Here is a 22,500-nt window from a genome sequence, read left to right on the forward strand (position 1 = left end):
GGTTTCGCGTTCAGTCCCACTGCGTGACTCCTCTTCTGCTATAGCATCGGGCCAACCAAGGTCTTGTGAGTGGATTTCAAAGCTGAAAGACGCCCGTCGTTTAAATACAGGTGTGTGTGTGTCTGTTTCTGTGTGTGTGTGAGTGTGTATGTGTGTATGTGTGTGTGTGTGTGTGTACACGCGCGCGTGCACACACACACTCACAAACAGACGACTCACTCACATTTATACCCAGACACAAACGTACAAATTCGTACATACAAATACATAGGTAATTATTGCACACCGGCCCATCCTTACAAACACGTGCTTTACACTCACACACAAGGGCACAAACATAGACAAACACACACACACACACACACACACACACACACACACACTCACTCACGTAGAGGCACGTACAGACACGCACAACGATAAAAGAAAATGTAATTTAATTAAGAAGGGTTACTGGTCGCATAATAGCGTAATAAAAAGGCGCTTCATTATTTCCAATATCTTCAACTTCAGAAAGAAGCACAATAGGTTACATTACATTCATTTGGCAAATATGTTAGTTGTTAGTTGAGTTTATTGGAGGTAAATCCACACACTTGTTTCTTAGTTCTCGTTGACGAAAATGCATACATACATACATATATACATACATACATACATACATACATACATATACATACATACATACATACACCGAAGATATTACCCACGTCATAAGCAGTTGTTCCAAAATGTCATCACGGTAGAATCTGCTGATGAGATACTACCGTGATTGTAGCTAGGAGGCTCTGTAATGAAATTCATCGGAAGGATAATCCCGAGGACAAACAAATAAGAACCCACAGTATGGTAGAAGCCATAGTCATTCATAATTAAAAGGTGTACCGGTGGAATGTACCAGTGAAGACTTCAATAAAATGTAAGCACGACAGGCCTTATATAATGATTTGGGATTGAGAAGAGAAACTGTGTATAGTTATGGAAATTAGCTGCCCACCGGATGTTAACATAAAGCTGAAGATCAGTGAAAAAGAGAATACCTACCGTAAGCTAATGAGAAGTCAGCAGTTACAATATCCAGATTACAAATTCAGGTTTATACCTGTAATGATTGGGGCCCTGGGATATGTAACACACTGCCTAAATACCAATCTTGAGAAATTAGGCTTCTCAGAGCTAGAGAGGAGAAAGCTAATCAGAAAATTACTGCTTTAAGCCATCACTGGAACTGTAAAAATCTGTAAAATTTGCAGAAGTTTATCATTTAAGTATATATGAGCATGTCTAGATATGCAACTATATGCTAGAGAATACATACATAAAGCAAAACATACAAATCTGCACATATACATACATACATATATGCATACATACATGCATACATACATACATACATACATACATACATACGTACATACATACATACATACATACATACGTCCGAAGTCAGGACGCCATGATAGATCGTTAGCTCCTACACGCATTTTTTCTCTCCTTCTTTCTCTCCTTGTTTCTTTTCTGTGTATCTTTCTGTTGAAGAGCGTAGGTTCGAAACGTAAAAGACTTTTTCAATTTCTATTCCTGAGCGCTATACTAATACATTTGTTTGTTTGTACTCCACCTGCCTTCGTCTTTTGTTTATTTTCGTAAACTTTCCCGTTACATACATACATACATACATACATACATACATACATACATACATACATACATACATACATACATACATACATACATACCCTGTTGATGTTGAAATTACAATGAAGGATCCTTGAATCTAGGTTAGAAACAGTATCTTTCTCTATTGGTAAGTATCTTGAAATAAAGCTGAACAATGACATACAGACAGACAAACAGACAGACAAACAGACAGACAGACAGGCAGGCAGACAGGCAGGCAGACAGTCAGGCAGACAGACATATATACATACATAAGATCAGCTGCCCTGCATATGCGAATGAACAATGAAAAGTCCAGGATAGGAGAATATTTATGGCGAATTAATGCGGAATTTATAGTCCTTGTCCCCTGACTATGAATTCTTATTTGTACTTATCATCATAGATGCATTAGATTATATACCAAAAAATTTATGCAAAAACTTAGAAGTGCTCGGTTTCACGGAGAAAGAACACGAGAAACATATGCACGCATGCGTGTATATACGTACTTCCGTCGACGAGATCTAAGAAGCAAAAATACCAACATACGTGTATGTATGTATGTATGTATGTATGTATGTATGTATGTATGTATGTATGTATCTATATCTATGCATGTGTGTATGCATGTATGCATGCATGTATCAGCGTATCAAATGTAAAGTTGTGTGGATTATTTGTTAATGTTTTGTACTCTTGATCGTAAGATTGTGGTTTCGATTCGTGGACCGGGCGATGCGGTACGTTCTTACTCCAGTCCACTCAGCTAACAAAAATACGTAATCCTGCGACGGACTGGCGTAAATGAGCCATAGAAACCGTATGAAGCTATGCTTCGGGAAGGACCCATGCTTCTTTCTATTTTTTTTTGTATTTATATTAAATATTATGCAATATAAATTATCTCTGCGTATAGTGTATTTGTCATAATTACCGAATAGTAACTAAGACGGGCGTTATATGTGAAGGGGAGATAATCTCAAGGGTCGAGTATTTCTCAGAAAATGACATGCCATTAAGGAACGGGACAGGTTTATAGTCAGGAAATAGGAAGACAGCCATAGGCACATATTTCTGCCTTAATACGAGTAACCAGCACGAGAATCGACCGAACTTTACAGTGGCCAAGGAACTTAGAAAAAGATAAAATATATTCATGGCCTTGGTAATTTGCATAATTTTAGTCAAACAAAAACTGATTATAAGAAAGTATGAATGAAAAACAATATCCTTTTCAGATATGTGCATGGATTAGTATCCTTATGTTCAATTTTTATAAAAATTACTAACGAAGGTCGAGGATTCTTACTCAGTCATGTTTTTACTCACTGATATGACAATACCTGATTCATATATTGATTTCAAGTTTTGGCACAAGGCCAGTAATTTCGGGGGAGAGAGTAAGTCGATTACATCAACCCCAGTACCCAAATAGTACTTATTTTTCGACTCCCGAAGGATGAAAGGCAAAGTCGTCCTCGGCGGAATTTGAACTCAAAACGTAAACACGGATGAAATGCCGCTAAGCATTTTGCCTGTCTCTGTGAACCTGAAAAAAAAATAAAGTGCAATGGGAAGAGCTTTGCCCTTCCCACCCTAACAAAAATGATAAAGCATGATCTCAGGCTTTGTGTGAATGTTTTTGAATAGTTAGGTGACCGTGTCGTCTGTAATTGTATGAGTTAGTGTAATGTGTCTCAATGTCTGTTCTCCTGTGTGTAAGAGTTTGATTTTGCATGTGTTTTATACAATGATCGAGTGTGCATGGTTAGTGTATGTGCATGCAATGTAGTGTGTCTGTATGTTAGTGTCTTTTCCGTGTTAGTAAGTAACCGTGTAAAGTTTTTCTACCTAAGTGACAGCTTTGTTTTCTGCATAAGTGACGTTTAGTGTGTGTTTGTGTGTCGAAGTGTACACGTATACATATGTATATATGTTCGCATATGTATGAGTATATGATTGTGAGGGATGCTTGAATAATGTGTATAACATATGCAAATGTAAATAAGTACAGTATGCATGCTATGCAGGTTGAAGTTTGCAATTTTATGAGCATGTACAAGTGTTTGCGCACCTGACGACGTGTTTGGCTACACTCATAAAACCAATTTGGCATCATACATCCGATATATTGTATAGACACGCAAGCGCGCGCCCACGCATGTATATATATTGTCGCTTTCTATCAGTCTCCATTTGGATTCTTTCTATCTGGGTTTTTATGTTCAGAGTGTACAGTGTATATATATATATAGAAAGATAGATAGATAGATAGATAGATAGATAGATAGATAGATAGATAGATAGATAGATAGATAGATAGATAGACAGATGTATATGTATATTGCTTGGTGAGGAGGGTGTTTATTGGACACCCTGCGGGATGAAAAAAAAAACGTCAAAGGGCGGAGGAACTCTTGAGAGTCAACGGCTATCCAATAAATGTCTTAGGGCTGTATCATGCGCGGGGACAGAAATAATCGGACTGAATACCCGATCGCGCGGTTAAACCATTGGGAGTGGACTCCTAGCCTTTGTTAGGGCATCCTTCTAGGAGAAGGTAACTCAGGTAACTGGGACAACTCCGACATAAAACCTACGGCTCAGTGGTTACCGATGATGTTGACTTGTTCTTCTTTTTGGATTATGGCTGTTGTTGCTTAGTGAGTGAGATTGACTCAGTGCACAGCTTTCCTCACTTAAAAAAAATCTTCTTGCACAGGCATTACACGATAACAACATTGATTAAACTTCGTGCGATGGCCATACTCGATAACGAGGAGGCAGCCACCATGTATGTATGTATGTATGTATGTATGTATATATATATATATATATAAATGTTTCCTCAAATGAAATTGCCCTTCAGTTTTGAAGTTCCGGCCAAGTTATAAGATGATACACAAGCACTCACCTATGAGTGCATTGCATCTTATAGCAGAAACAACTGTAAGCTATTGAAGTTCATGACTTAATTTCTTGTTCCCTTGTCATGTATAAATATGGGCGGATAGAGGTATTTCCCTGCAAACAAAAATCAGTGTCTATAAAACGTGTGTAAACGTGTGTATTGACGGCACTTCTTTATTCGAGCGAGACGTGGACCTCTTACAGGCGTCATATGAAAATGCTGGAGAGATTTCATGAAAAGTGCCTCAGAACGTATCTTGAGAGTCAAGTGGGAATGCTTCATACCAGATACAGAAGTTTTGCGCATGGCCCGTTGTAGCTCAACTGAACATGTTATCTTGGCTCAAATGAGATGCGCTGAACATGTTATTAGAATGAAAGATAAGCGATTGCCTAAGCGTCATTTTATGGTGACCTCAACATAAGCCGAGGAACAGGTATAAAGACTGTATGAAAGAAAACCTAAAGAAACTAGATATAAACAAAATGAATGGGAAATTGATGTTCTGGATCGGAACACGTGGAAAGGTGCAGTTAGGATTGCTTGTAACACCTGGCAGGAAAAGATGATTCAGCACTCTTAGCTTAAAAGGGCCTGTCGCTAAGGAACCATCTGGAACTGCAATCATCAATGAACATTGGATATATATTACGTGTGATCGTGTTCTGTTGTCAAAAGCAGTATACGTGAATCATATGAAGTCACATGAAAATCGTAATGCCTAGGTATGTAATAATCTTGAACCCCCTCTACCTCATACGACTTGTGTCATATGTCACAAAAGTTGTATGACAATATCTGAACTTAAAAGACATATGCTAGTTCACACAAACATTCCTTCAGAATCAGATTTCAAAGAGCAAATATGTAGAAGAAACTTGAACATCTGTCACTTGTATTTTAAACCCTATCAGTCAGCAGCTGATCTTAAAAGCCATCTGAGGGCTTTTCAACGGAGTGACTATGCTGTGTGATGGGTTGTGGTGTGTGTGTTGATGGGATGGCTACCATCTCTCAAGATGAAGCAATCATCATATATACAACATACATACATGCATACATGCATACATACATGCATACATACATACATACATACATACATTCATACATACATACATACATACATACATACATACATACATACATACATACATACATAGCCAATAATCTAGTAGCACTGCGTCGGCAACACTTGAAAAGAATATAGAAAAAAGTGAAAGGGGTACAGTGAACTTGCCGTGAGGGGTGGAATATCCAACGTTTCGGATTCAATCCTTCGTCAGTGGGTAGAGAAAAAGAGAAGAGAGTCAAAGTTTACATCCTCTCAGCTTCAAAAACTGGCTGCAACTGATAATGGACGCAGAATAACACGGGCTGCTAACGTGAAACAGAAGCTATAGGAGAGGTCATGCAGAAAGGAGAAAAAGAGTGATGCAGAGAATAGAGGTAAGTAAATACGAGAATGTTGCAGAGAGAGGGTGGAAGGAAGATTAAAAAGGGTAAAAAAAGAACTAAGAGGGGGTGAAAGGATGAAAGGAAAAACGTTCATTTATACCTGTCGGAGACATAACGCCAAGATCAAGTATGAGACGTTGTTCCTTTCGTTTCTTAGAGAAGCGAGGTCTGTGGTGCAAGGCCATGCCGCACATTGATAAAGCTGCAACAGAATGATTCACAGGGTTGAAGTGGGTGGCAACAGGTTGGCCTGGCATACATAGCGTTATGCCTCTGATGTGTTCGTGAAAGCGATCTTCAAGGCGTCGCCCTGTTCTCCAATGTAAAGAGCACCGCAGACTTTGCATATGATGCAATATATGAGATTCGCCGAAGTGCAACAGAAGTTATGTTATGTGATATTGCCTCTTGGGCGCTGTGACGGTGGTAATATTGTAGGGGCTGTATCATGTATTGTAGGGGCATGTGTTACATCGTCGGCGAGAACATTTAAAGTTTCCTGATTGTGCAGAGTTGGGAGCTGTGAAGCTTCTAACAGGGAGATTTCTAAGACTCCTATCGTTTTCAAAAGACGAGAGAGGTGGTGTGGGAAACATAGGGGCGGTTTGGGGATCAAAAAGAAGAATGCGAAAGTTGTGGGTGAGTTTGTATTTTAGAGGTAGGATGGACGGGTGGTAGGTGATAAAGAGTGGAATACGGTCGATGGAAGTGCGTGAAGATGGTAGAAGAGCAGTGGTGTGGTTGATGGCTCGGGATTGGTGGAGTGCCGGGTCGACAACTTATGGAGAATACGCTCGATTTAGAAACAAACTGTCGTATCGTTTTGCAATGGGATTCGAAATCCGAATGGATGCTGCAAAGTCATCGAAGGCAAAGAAATTGAGAGAAAAGTATGGCAGATTTAATGTTTTTGGAGTGAGAGGAAAAGTAGTGAAGGTAGGAGTGGGAGTCAGTAGGATTATTGTAGACAGTGGTGAAGAGGTGGGTAATGTGTATTTTGACGAAGATGTCCAGAAAGCAAACAGAAGTATCAGATATGGTGTGAGTGAATTCCAAGGCTGGGTGAAAGGTGTTTACGAAGGAAATAAAATCGTTGAGCTGTTGTCTGTTAAAGCTTGTGGCGCCAATGCAGTCGTCAATGTAACGACCATAAAGCTCTGGGATGGGTCCAGAGAAGTGAACAAAGATTTGCTCCTCTACATAACCTACAAAGAGGTTGGCATAATTGGGGTCTATCCTGGTGCCCATAGCAACACCGCTGAACTGCTTATAGAATTCACCAGAGAAGGAAAAACAATTGAGTGTTAAGACAAGCTCAGCTAGGCGGAGGTGTGCATTAGTGTTGGGTTCAGGTATAGAACGACGGTCTAAGAGGTGTTTAAGTGCTAGTAGACCATCATTGTGAGGGATGACTGTCTACAAAGATTTAATGTCCATGCTGAAAAGGAGTTTGGAATACCAGGTGGAAAAGCGAATGCGTTAAAGAGGTATAGTACATAGTTAGTGTCTTTGATATGCGAAAGTAGAGCAACGACGAGAGGGGATAAAAGTTTGTCTGTGGGGCAATTGCAAGCAGAAACAATAGGGCGGCCGTGATTATTTGTATTTTAGGGATGAAATAGATAGTGGAAGTTCGGGGTGTGGTGACATTGAAGTTGGCGGCAGTGAACCAGAAGAGATCAGCTGATGTACAGTGTCGAAACATTCCTCTGGTAATGGTTGGTGAGATCACTTGATATCTTCATGTAGTATCTGGGGTCGTTGAGCTGGCGGAGTGCTAACGGTGCTCCCTTTGTCGGCTGGCTTGAAAACAATGTCCTTACGTTGGCGGAGCTTCCGGAGAGTGTCCTGTTCCAATAGGGGAAGGTTTGAAATCCTTGGTTTTCTATCGAAATTGAAGATACGGAGGTCGAAACGGCATTTATTAATAAATAAATCTACCGAACGGTGTAATCCTAGGATTTGTGTCCAGTTGGAAAAAACGTTTTTTTAGTGTATATATATATATATATATATATATATATATATACATATATACATATACACATGTATGTGTGTGCGCATGTTTGTGTATGGAGACTGGGAGAGGGGAGAGTAGTATACATGAGCGAACGTGGCTCTTCCACAAACAACCTTGCCAAGACTTGTGTCTCGGAAGGAAACTTTCTAGGTGCAATCCCATGGTCATTCGTGACCGAAGGGCAGATTTCTGTTTTTATAGACCGGCTCTCTCCAATATCTTTCTCTAATCAAAGAGTTACTTAAGCTAATATCTACACACTATTATTCATAACTTTATCTACTTCGAGATCCGCCGTTTGTAAAAACAAAGAATTCTTTCATACGTATGTGTGCATGCAAGTGTGTGCACGTATAATCTTTAATCAGCAGTATGTAACAAAAGTTACACAAATACCGACTGTTTAGTGTGTAGCATTTATCAAACTGACTTAAGAAAAACAAGAGTATATTTAATATTCGAATGAAAATTACTATTGGAGCCTCATGTAGTAATAATCAGTTAATGTCAAAATTTGCCCTTTACACAAAGTGGGAGGTTTGAGAGACAATAGATATCATAAAGACTTCGATAAAGATATGTGCGTATATGGAATATTGATGTACATAGTCATACGTCTTAAGTAAATGTATACACATGCATTTAACATATATATATATATATATATATATATTATATATATATATATATACATATATACATATACACATGTATGTGTGTGCGCATGTTTGTGTATGGAGACTGGGAGAGGGGAGAGTAGTATACATGAGCGAACGTGGCTCTTCCACAAACAACCTTGCCAAGACTTGTGTCTCGGAAGGAAACTTTCTAGGTGCAATCCCATGGTCATTCGTGACCGAAGGGCAGATTTCTGTTTTTATAGACCGGCTCTCTCCAATATCTTTCTCTAATCAAAGAGTTACTTAAGCTAATATCTACACACTATTATTCATAACTTTATCTACTTCGAGATCCGCCGTTTGTAAAAACAAAGAATTCTTTCATACGTATGTGTGCATGCAAGTGTGTGCACGTATAATCTTTAATCAGCAGTATGTAACAAAAGTTACACAAATACCGACTGTTTAGTGTGTAGCATTTATCAAACTGACTTAAGAAAAACAAGAGTATATTTAATATTCGAATGAAAATTACTATTGGAGCCTCATGTAGTAATAATCAGTTAATGTCAAAATTTGCCCTTTACACAAAGTGGGAGGTTTGAGAGACAATAGATATCATAAAGACTTCGATAAAGATATGTGCGTATATGGAATATTGATGTACATAGTCATACGTCTTAAGTAAATGTATACACATGCATTTAACATATATATATATATATATATATATATATATATATATATATATAAAGAGAGAGAGAGAGAGAGAGGAGAAATAAGATAGGGATACATACATATGTGAGTGTGCATATATTTTTTTTTTTTCTGTACTTGTTTCAGTCATTTAACTGCGGTCATGCTGGAGCACCGCCTTTTAGAGTGGTGAAAGAGTACAGCAGGGATCACCACCTCCTGCCGGAGCCTCGTGGAGCTTTTAGGTGTTTTCGCTCAATAAACACACACAACGCCCGGTCTGGGAATCGAAACCGCGATCCTCCGACCGCAAGTCCGCTGCCCTAACCACTAGGCCATTGCGCCTATATATGTATATATATATATATACACGTATTTATGAATGTACGCATGATGTGTGCGTATATGTAAGTACATATGTATTGTGTGTGAGAGAGAGAGAGGGGGGAATGTGAATGAGTGTGTATGTGTGTGAAAGCAAGTGAGTGAGGTGTTGATTGCTGAGAAATATCTCATAAAATAATTTAAATAACGAAACTGGTATCGTTTTTCATTTTGTCACCATTCTTCTCAAATAATACATATCCACTTGGGGGGTAAACAAATATAGATATATATGTACATATATATCTATATATGTATGTACGTCCGTACGTATGTAAGTATGTATGAATGTATGTATGAATGTATGTATGAATGTATGTATACTTGTATGTATATGGTTTGTATTAAAACGCTCCCATATATTTTTCTTTTGACATTTTTTCTATAATTTGTCTATTACCCCAATATCTTCATTTACATTCCACATAAATTCATACATTAAAATATGTATATAGATACACACTAGCTGAGTATCCCGTTGTTGCCGGATAATATTCATAACAGAATGCCATTTGTTTTTGTTTGGTTTTTTTTTTCTTTTGTTTGCTTTTGTTTTGTTTTGCACTATGCACTTAAAAACAATGGGAGACGCCTTTTCGGTAAAAGAAATTTTTGAAAATTTATGAATTTTTGAAACTCTGTCCCCAACTCACTACTGATTTTGGCAAATGTTTTCTTTTCTTCTTTCTTTCTTTTTGTTTTTCTTTTTCGTGCTTAAAAACGATAGGAAAAGCCTTGAATGCTAAGATGAAAAAAGTTTTGGAAATCGGTGATCACCTGTATAATCCTCACTTTCTTCATTTCCAGTAGAAAATGAAACGTAATTTAAAAGCAAATAGGAAATCTTTTATTATATTTTTGTTAACCCCGCCCCTCCTAAAATTTCTGCTTGTTTTCGAATTTTTCTAATCCTAGTTTTAACATACAGAGAGTCTGAATCTGCAATTTGTTTCTGTTTATATTTTCAAAATATTTTTCAGAAGTGGGTGATTTAAGGAAGATTTAGCGGTTGTTTCTAGCACATCCTACGACCATGTGATACGTTTCTCGTTTCTATGTCACTGTGACATGTATTGATGTTTTTCACCCCATAAACGCATTATATGGAATGATGATGCGGTGGTCTATTCCTGGAATTTAATCAAGAAAAATATTTGTAATATAAATTGTAAACCCCCAACTGGCAACAACCGAGTCTGCGCGCGCGTGTCTGTGTGTGTGTGTTTCTAATAGAAAATTATTAAAATAAATTATTTTTTACTCTTTTTTACTTGTTTCACTCATTTGACTGCGGTCATGCTGGAGCACCGCCTTTAGTCGAGCAAATCGACCCCAAGACTTATTCTTTGGAAGCCTAGTACTTATTCTATCGGACTGTTTTGCCGAACCGCTAAGTTATGGGGACGTAAACATACCACCGTCGGTTGTCAAGTGATGCTGGAGGACAAACACAGACACAAAAACATATACACACACACACATACATACATACATACATACATACATACATACATACATATTATATATATATATATATATATATATATATATATATATATATATATATATATATATAGGCGCAGGAGTGGCTGTGTGGTAAGTAGCTTGTTTACCAATCACATGGTTCCGGGTTCAGTCCCACTGCGTGGCACCTTGGGCAAATGTATTCTACTATAGCCTCGGGCCGACCAGAGCCTTGTGAGTGGATTTGGTAGACGGAAACTGAAAGAAGCCCGTCGTATATATATATATATATATATGTATGCGTATGTGTGTTTGTGTGTCTGTGTTTGTCCCCCTAGCATTGCTTGACAACCGATGCTGGTGTGTTTATGTCCCCGTCACTTAGCGGTTCGGCAAAAGAGACCGATAGAATAAGTACTGGGCTTACAAAAGAATAAGTCCCGGGGTCGAGTTGCTCGATTAAAGGCGGTGCTCCAGCATGGCCGCAGTCAAATGAGTGAAACAAGTAAATGAGTAAATGAGTAAATGAGCATATATATATATATACATATATATATACATATACGACGTGCTTCTTTCAGTTTCCGTCTACCAGATCTACTCACAAGGCTTTGATCGGCCCGAGTCTATAGTAGAAGGCACTTGCCCAAGGTGCCAGGCAGTGGGAATGAACCCGGAACCATGTGGTTAGTAAGCAAGCTACTTACCACACAGCCACTCCGACGCCTATTTTACATACCTTATATAAATAACTCAACCGCCCTAATGAAATTCCTAACACACAAGGATGCACACACACATGGACACACTGACAAACACACACACTCAGCGTGAGTGATAAATTTTTGTAGACAGTAAGAGAGGGTGTGGTTAAAATATGTAGGGAGAATTAAAGTTCACCTTGAGAAAATCGGAAAACTGAAAATCATAAACAAACAGAGAGAGATCTTTTCTGTTGTTATCACAGACTTTGAAATTTTAAAACCATTTGAAAATTTTCAAATTTAGTACATTGAATTACTTTTCACGCTGAATCCGAGTATGTGATGCATCTATTCCGGAAAATTTAATTTTACAGAGGTTTAAAGCTTAGCCCAATCAGAAAACAGGATTTGCGCAAAATAGCTGTCATAAAATGAAAGTAAACATTCCAGGATGTGGTTTCAAAGTAGAGGAAAGCAATGCGTGAGAGTTAAGACATATATACAGGGAGAGAGAGAGAGACAGAGAGACAGAGAGAGAGAGTGTGTGTGTGTGTGTGTGTGTGTGTGTTGTGTGTGTGTGTGTGTGTGTGTGTGTGTGTGTGACAAAGGGTGTAGTATATATATACAGACAGAGAAAGATTGGTAGTGACACATAGAGAGGAGCAAAGTTGCTGATCTAAAAGTTGAGTTATTCCTCGTAGCAAATTGTATTTTTTTTTTTATTTTCAATTACGGATGACATTCTCTTTGGGACGCAGATTTCGAAAGTGAAATCCGTTTTTCTCGAGGACGAGCCTTTCGGGGCTAAACACATACAAGATACATAGGTTCGCATTATATAGTAGATATATGTGCAAGTGTTTGTAAGCATCTAAACATATGTGATTTAATATGAATTATATATATACGCATACATATGTAGCTAGCTAAATAGATAGATAGATAGATAGATAGATAGATAGATAGATAGATAGATAGATAGATAGATAGATAGATAGATAGATAGACAGACAGACAGACAGACAAACAGACAGACAGACCGGTAGATAGAAAAATAATACATAAATATATATGTGTGTGATTGCATGCGTTTGTGTGTTTGTGTCTGTGTGCGTGCGTGTGCGTGTGAGTGTTAGTATATGAGTTCACATACATACATAATACATACATACATATATGCATACATACAGACATACATATATGCATACTAAAGAACTTCAGTCTATGAATAACTTTGCTATGGCCTACCATCGCTTTGCCTTACAGTAAACATCAAGGAAACCAAGATATATATATATATATATATATATATATATATATATATATATATATATTCATGCATGCATGTACACATATGTGCACTTATATTACCCTATATTACATAGATGCACGCATTTTCTATCCACCAGATCCACTCACAAAGCTTTGATAAGCCTAGAGCTATACCGGGTGACGCTATACAGGTGCCACGCAATTGAACTAAACACAGAACCATGTAGTTAGGAAGCAAACTGTGTGTGTATGTGTGTGTCTATGCGTGTGTGTGTATATGTCTGTGTATCTCCTTATAAATATATTCTGACGTATACATGAATGTTTTGTGTTAGGGTCCATATTTATATATTTATATGCATGGAAACACATTCATGCGTATGTGGATGGATGGATTGATGGATGTAAGGATGTAAAAGTACAGATAGATAGATAGATAGATAGATAGATAGATAGACAGATAGATACATAGATAGAGAGAGAGAGAGAGAGAGAGAAAGAGAAAGAGAGAGAGAAAGAGACAGACAGACAGAGATGCTGAAGCAATATTAATCGGTGTAGATTAAGAAATATCTTGTTGAATAATTTAGAAAGAGAAAACACGTATCATTTTTCGTTTTCTCATCAACCTTTTCTCATGCATACCCAATTGTATTACTCATACATCATATACACGCACACACACAAACACAAACATACACACATATCTACATATAACATACATATATGTATATGTATGTATATATACACACACACACACACACACACACACAACACACATACATACATATATATACTTACTTTTTTAGCCTTAATGGGTATAGTTAATCAATATATCCTCTCGTTATTTATATAATGCCATCTATCTGACAAATTGATGATCCCTTGGGGGTAAAATTCTCCTGGTTTCCAAGCAAAGAAACGCTAAATATCATTTTTAACCTCTTCACAATTTATAAACAGTTTTCCATCAAAATAATGTTACAACGACCTGAAAAGTTGAGTTGGATGTGATTAGATCAGAAGAGTAAGAAGATCCGGCAGAACGTCCATATTTAGCTCCATAACCTTTTCCTGGGTCATTTGAGCTATATACCGTCTTGGATCAGCGTGTAAGAGCAACACGCCTTTGCGACTGACCAATAATGGTCGCCTTTTCTGCAAAATCTTTTTCGCAATGCTTCCAATTAATGGCAATGCTTTGCATTATCTGTTTCATTTTGATTTAATGCTTCATGGTAGATTACACACTTCTTATTCCACCAAACATAGAACATAACTTTTTTCGGCTATAGTTCTAGTTGGTTTAGAGATTACTCTTTTCATTACGTGCCAAACATTGTCATTTTCGTTCGATTGGGTTATGGAAAACTCACTTTTTAACTTGTGTGATGATTAAGCTAAGGAAAAGTTTGGCAACGAGTCTTCTCTTCAATGATGAACAGAGAACAACTCTTTATTTTAAGTGTGAAGCAGTCAGAGGACAAGTGATCCACTGGTCAAGTTTAAACATTCACCTAGTTCAAGAATTTGTTTATGACTGAATTGTAACTTGAAAAGTATTGCTAATACATATGCAGTCTGCTACATTCTTCAGGAGCTCAAGATTGACAGAACTTTATCGAACAAATCGAGGAGAATCTGCGAGAGAAAAATTTCCCAATCGAAACCACTCAAACCATTACTGACATGTCCGGACGCTTAAAGCTCCATTTCCAAAGACACAATGGATACTTTTTTTGCTTTTATTGCTGAAGTGCTGCCTTTGGATTCCTACAGCATGCAGTGTATGATATGAATCTAATCTAAGCACATTTGAAAACGGTGAATTCGATAAGAATTTTACATCTATAGTATAAAGTAATCTTCAAAGATAAAAATAACATTGGAATAGAAAAAAATTATTGCATATTTTACCGTAAGTATTGAAATAGTACCCTCAAAATGATCGTGTCAAAAAGGAGACAGGGCTTTCTTTCCAACCTAACACACATCTATATCTTATACACACACACACACACACCTGTGTGTATATGTATGTATGTATAAATGTCTATGCATGTTATGTGTATATGTATAAATGTCAGCCTGTATTAAGATATGCATTTAATATGTACTTGTATCTTTATGAGGTACTAGCAGTATCGCCCGGCGTTGCCCGGGTTTGTAAGGGAAATAACTATATAAGCATTTTTAGAGAGTTACTTCCCTTATAGATGCCAATTCGGGCTTTCTTAGCCATTTCTGTTTTGGTGTCTTCAAGCCATGAAGCCGTTGTTCTAAAAGAACGCTGGTCTCCTTGACAACGCATTACGACGTTGATTTCCTTAAACTCCCTTCCCCACAGCTTCACGAGGGAGGGAAGAAGGGGGAGAAGCAAACACAGGTGCAGGTGTTTGATCGTGGACGCCAACTCCGCCGCCATCGACACACGAAAAATTATGCATTAAAATGGAATAAAAAATGATGTTAAATTATTTTTAAAATCGTAGACTCATCGTACGCGCGCTAATAGCCAGACGGGCTCGATATTAATCACGACTATAAGATACCCGAATTTGGTTAAACTGCACCGCAAAATGTGGGAGGAGTTAGGAATCTAAATCGAAGGGGACAGACACTCACACAACTACAGTTTTATATATATAGATTTGGTAACATGAACAATTTTAGAATGACAGAGAGATAACGTAAAACAAATTTATAATGCTAGATTTTTGAAAGAATGCAGCAATCAGTATTTCTTCTTACCAGGCAGTATCTGCCATTTCATTTACTGTACCAATACAGGTGCGAACAAATAAGATATTCGTCTGGTTCTATAACACAAAATCAGCAATTTGGGGGAGGAGTTGAGTCAACTGGTACGTATTTTATCGACCCCGAAAGTCAAAGTCGGCCTCGGCGGGATTTGAACTCAGAACGTAAAGACAGACGAAATACCGCTAAGCATTTTACCTAATGTGCTAACAATTCTCCCAGCGCACTGCCTTCCATTTTATGGATATTAAAAAAATAAAATCCTGACATCAACTAGAAACTTACAGAGAAAGAGTGATATCGATAAGCTCTATTTTAAAAGAAAAAGCAGAGGAAGTGACTTAAGATTAGACTAGACAACCTATGAGTGTTGCATGACATCACTCACACAGCAGTTGACAAACAACTACAACAAAAACAAATAACATTAACCGAATGTTGAAAACTGAAGGGAACCATGCCCTGTTGGCCAGGAGTGAAACCCTTTAAAATTAATCAGTTAGTGGTGACATCTCATGAATTTAAAGACTTACTAGTCTCGCTACACGAACAAATGTATGGTGGAGTGGATAGAAGCCTTCTACATACCAAATATAGCCTAAACTTTAGCAAAGAGAAATGATATATTGTATTAAGTAGCCTTAGGTAGACTGTGTTTGTAAAAATGACTACGCGATCATGGCAAACTTAAGGTTGCTTCACACTTGATAATTGTGCGAATGTTAGCATGTTATGAGTAGGCCTGTCAGTTTTACAACACCATTGTATGACTATTTAATCCGGGTGTACGAGACAGCTTCAAAAATTTAATAAACAAAAGAGTCTGTAAAGCTTTTAAACCCACGAAATATGTCCGAAAATATTAATTTTGTCAAATATCTATGGAAAATAGTACAAACAGGATCATCAGCTGCTCTAAATCACCATTATAACTTATTATCTTTCGATGCAGTATAATATTGTTGTTGAAACACTATCTAAAGCCATCCAAAGAAATGACTGCCCTAGGATAAAATAGAAAAGTTTTTTTTCTAATACTGAGTATATAAACATTTCTCTGGTGTGTATGTCTTTGTGCGTGTATGTCTTTTTACCTATGTGTGTATGTCTTTGTGCCTGTTCAACACCACCGCTTGAAAACCAGTGCTGGTTTGTTTACGTTCCCGCAAACCAACGGTTCGGCAAAAGTAACCGATAGAATAAGTTAGCAGACATTAAATGAAAATGAATACTAGGCATGATTTGTTCGGCTAAACCTTTGAATGTACTGCCTTAACATAAGCAATAACCTAAAGACTGAACCTAGAGAAAGAGATAAATGATAAAAATAGCACACGAAATATTGATGGAACATTCTCACCAAGTGAAAAACATAGACAAAAAAAAAACCATGTACTGCAAAATTGGTCAGCCTCTCAAGTAAATGTGAAGAATATTTCCTTGAAATCAGTAAGAGAGAGAATATTCACCGACATCTTCACACAATATCATAGATGCCGCTGGTTAAGTTTGTAGGTATTTAATTAGTAATTAGTAATCTCGGAAAGATAGATTATTCCGGCAAATAAATTAACCAACAAACATACGTTTTGTAAAATCAATATGTAAGTAGAACAATAAAAATATATGAAAACTTTCTAAAATTCAGTATGTAAATTTTACTGTTGCTGTTGTTTATATTCAAGGAATGGTGTCTTGTTTCTTTGTTAGAAATCAGTTCCTTCTTTATAAGAAGAATTTAATGAGAGAGATAACTTATATTAAATCTCTGAGCGACTGATAAACAGTAACAATACGGAATCGTAAAATGTATTTGCCAACTAAATGTGGTGGTCTATAAAGGACGATGTTACTGTTGTTTTTAGCCCCAATAAGACATCTCCTCCAGCTGGACAACGAACGACACAGTCTGCGGCCGATTAGTATTTGCGAGGGAGATCTTCGCTCCCATCTCTAGCCTTATGTGATACACACAGCCTCGGGTTTCTGGGTAGTTACCCGTCTTCAGTGTGTGCTAATCGCTGGCTCGTGATAAAGAACTCATTCCACTCGCAAAATACTATATCACTAGCCAGTGATTGACACACACTGAAGACAGGTGACTATCCAGAAACCCGGGACTCGGTGTATCACGTAAGGATAGAGATGGGAGCGATGACCTCCGTCGCAAATACTAATCGGACACAGACTTATGTCGTTGGCCGGCTGGAGGAAAAGTCTTCCTGGGGCTAAAAACAGAAATAACATCACCCTCTATAGAACAGCCACATTTACTTGGCAAATATATTTTACGATTCCGTAATATGTATATACATATGTATATATATAAACAGAAGAATTTGACTGATTGCATATATATGCAGATATCTATTTGCCTTGAATAATACTATGGTGGTATTTATTGGTCTTCAGTGTTGCTACTATATTGTTAATTGTGTGATATATGTATTGTTTTATTAGTAATGATGTTATTAGTAGTAAGAATATTGATATTGATAACATTATTGTTATTGATAACGGTATTGGTATTAGCATTATTGACTTTTTGTAAAGTAACACAAATTAATATAATGCACTGTTTACTATATATGTCTGCATTAAGTATGAATATATCTATGTTCTCTACGTTGTAATTTCTTAATATTAGTTGAGGAACTGTAACATTCAATATAGAACATCATTATGTTTATCGATTTATATTGATTTATATTATTCATATTATTATGTATATGTATATGTGTATATATATAAGGATATGAGTATATATGCACTCATATTTATATGCAAATGATTTTTGGGTATGTACTCATACTTATATAGGTATATGTGTAACTTGGTTTATACCTTAGAATCTCCGAAGAGGCCGTAAGATATTTTTGTTAATGTCTCATTTATACCTGCAATATATGGCTAATTTAGGTTAAATGAGACATACTTATCTGCATGGCCGAAACAGCTGTCAGTTATAATGTATATGTATTTTTATATCTTTTTATATTTATTTAGTTATATCTCATTATAATGATTGTAATTATTGTACTGTATTAATGTCTAATCTTAATGCTCTTGTGTAGAGTTTTAATAAGGTATGTGATTCGGTATTATCTGATAGTTGATGAATGATTTAGATATATTTCTCCATTTTCTTATTTTGTATACATATGTATATATATATATACATGTATATGTATATACATGTATATAAATATTACATGCATATAAATATACATATAAATATATACATATATATATATATATGTATATATATACATGTATATATATATTTATATATACATATATACATACATGTATATATATATATATATATCTATATATATAAAACTGTAGTTGTGTGAGTGTCTGTCCCCTTCGATTTAGATTCCTAACTACTCCCACATTTTGCGGTGCAGTTTAACCAAATTCGGGTATCTTATAGTCGTGATTCATATCGTGCCCGTCTGGGTATTAGCGCGCGTCTACGGTGAGTCTACGATTTTAAAAATAATTTAACATCATTTTTTATTCCATTTTAATGCATATTTTTTCGTGTGTCGATGGCGGCGGAGTTGGCGTCCATGGTCACACCTGCACCTATGTTGCTTCTCCCCCTTCTTCCCTCCCTCGTGAAGCTGTGGGGAAGGGAGTGTAAGGAAATCAACGTCGTAAAGCGTTGTCAAGGAGACCAGCGTTCTTTTAGAACAACGACTTCATGGCTTGAAGTCGGCAAAACAGAAATCGCTAAAAAAGCTGAAACATCCACAAAAACGGCACAAATCTTTATATATAAAAGTGAAGTTGTGTGTCTGTGTCCTACGATTTAGATTCCTAACTACTCCCACATTTTGCGGTGCAGTTTAACCAAAACCGGGTATCTTCTAGTCGTGATTCATATCGAGCCCTTCTGGGTATTAGCGCGCGTCTACGATGAGTCTACGATTTTTTAAAACATTTACCATCATTTTTTATTCCATTTTTAATGCATTTTTTGCTATAACTCTCTAAAAATGCTTATATAGTTATTTCCCTTACAAATCCGAGCAACGCCGGGTGATACTGCTAGTATATATATATATATATATATATATATTATATATATATATATATATTATATATATATATAAGAAATACTAAATTTCTAAATCTCTCGTAGAGACATGTACGGTGGTGGGGCGATAGAATGGTTGTATACTGTCAATCTAACACGAACGTGACAGTAGGGGGATACACCACCGCTGTATAGCCCTAGGAAGCATCGACGCCTCCTGATGGCTTTGACACATTTTTCGCTGTGTCCTTATATACATTTACGAAGGGGAGACAAACACCCCCGCCGCCGGAGCTGCATCTAGGGACACGTGTTTCAGGATCATTGTCCTTAGCTCCGGCGGCCGGGGTGTTTGTCTCCCCTTCGTAAATGTATATAAGGACACAGGGGAAAATGTGTCAAAGCCATCAGGCGGCGTCGATGCTTCCTAGGGCTATACAGCGGTGGTGTACCCCCTACTGTCACGTTCGTGTTAGATTGACAGTATACAACCATTCTATATATATATATCTACATGTATATATATACATATATATACATATATATATATACATATATATACATGTATATATACATATATGTATGTATATATACATATATACATGTAAATATATATATATATATATATATATATATATATATACATATATACTTATTTATATATGTATATATACACATATATACACACACACATGTATTTATATACGCACATATTCTTTTACTTGTTTAAGTCATCTGACAGCGTCCATGCTGGAGCACCACCTTTAGTCGAGCAAGTTGACCCCGGAGCTTATTCTTTGTAAGCCTATTCCTTATTCTATCGGTGTCCTTTGCCGAACCGCCAATTTACGAGGACGTAAGCACACCAGTATCGGTTGCCAAGCGATGTTGGGGGGACTAACACAGACACACAAACATATGCACAAACATACATATAAAAATGCATATGTGTATGTGTGTGTGTGAGTGTATATATACACACACAAATATATATATTTACATATACGACGGGCTTCTTCCAGTTTCCGTCTACCAAATCAACTCACAAGGCTTTGGTCGGCCCGAGGTTTTAGTAGAAGGCACATACCCAAGTTGCCATGCAGTGGGCCTGTACCCAGGACCATTGGTTGTTAAGCAAGCAACTTATCACACAGCCATACACATATATACACACATACAAATATTTATACATATATATATACATAAATATACATAATATCTATATACACATATATATACATGTATATATATACATCTACACATATACATCTATACATATGCATCTATACATATACATCTATGGATATACATCTATGTATACATAAATATATATGAGCAGATGTATATACACGTATATACATGCATATATATACATATACATATATATATATATATATATATATATATATATATATACAACATATATATCTATATATACAAATAATAGATATATGTATATATGTATGTATGCATGTATGTATGTATGTATGTATGTATATATGTATGTATGTATGTATGTATGTATGTATGCATGTATATATGTAAGTGAGGTAATAGTTTCAGTATAGATATCAAAAGTATTAAAACTGAAAATATCTCACATTAAAATAGAGACGTGTGATTCGATCTAGAAACTTTCACAGAGTGAGAAAATCCGGAAGTGAACACTATTAAATTTATTACTAATGTAGGATAAAATTTTTTTTAGAAAAAAAATTCTATCAATAGCCAGCATATCAAAAAATACCTTTAAAGGTTAAATTTATAAATAACTTATAAAATAAGGCAAAAGAAAAAAACTCTAATCTCCTTTGCTGTAGGATCCCCTGACTTCAAAGCACTTGAAATGCTCCAAGCACTTCGTGAAGGCCCCATGGATGTCTTCCAAATTGAAGGTGTCAAGGAGATTGTCACGGCTTCCGTCTTCTTAATGTCTATAGAATGATTGCTACTGAAATTCTCCTTCAGCTTGGTGAACAACCAAAAGTCGCAAGGAACAAGTTCTGGACTGTAAGGTGGAGGGATGGTTCTGATGACCAACTCTGTCAAGTAGCTGGTTACCAAGATGGAATTGTGATAAGCTGTGTTTAGAAGGCAGTGACAAATAGTGTTTTGTAGGGTGTGTTCAAGTGCTATTACAACCATCTCTTTCAATCTGGAATAGAATTTTGGCATGTCACCTAACTAGATGCATAATAATGTTATACTAAAAGTACAAAAAGCTAGGGCAGTTATAACAGCCTCTTCTGAGAAAGTTTGAAGTGTTCCTCTTATATACCTACCAAAAGCAATGTGCATGAAGTAGCCAGCTATCATTTTTGAGAATATTTGTAAGAATACATTTGTAAATGAAGCACGAAACAGTAAAACTGATGACTACACAAGCAGAGATGTTGATAACATAGCATAGTACATGAAGACATTTAATTGTTAAATTTATGAATATGAGAACTTGAAAGGAGAACAAGACACAAATCCAATTCTAAAAGCTTCTTATGGATTTAGAA

General features: G+C 36.6%; 1 protein-coding gene and 1 long non-coding RNA gene across 5 annotated transcripts in view; one reads left to right on the forward strand and one right to left on the reverse strand.

Moving 5' to 3' along the window:
• Positions 1-22,500, reverse strand: part of LOC115221577 — a 320,490-nt gene that overhangs the window by 180,666 nt on the left and 117,324 nt on the right. The window lies entirely within an intron of this gene.
• On the forward strand, positions 5,745-11,370 carry LOC118766906. Its single transcript, XR_005002816.1, has 3 exons — positions 5,745-5,851; positions 6,151-6,155; positions 11,335-11,370. It is a non-coding gene; the product is annotated as an uncharacterized LOC118766906 (long non-coding RNA).

This window comes from Octopus sinensis, linkage group LG18, assembly GCF_006345805.1.
Source record: "Octopus sinensis linkage group LG18, ASM634580v1, whole genome shotgun sequence".
In the NCBI taxonomy this organism is placed as follows: Eukaryota; Metazoa; Mollusca; class Cephalopoda; order Octopoda; family Octopodidae; genus Octopus; species Octopus sinensis.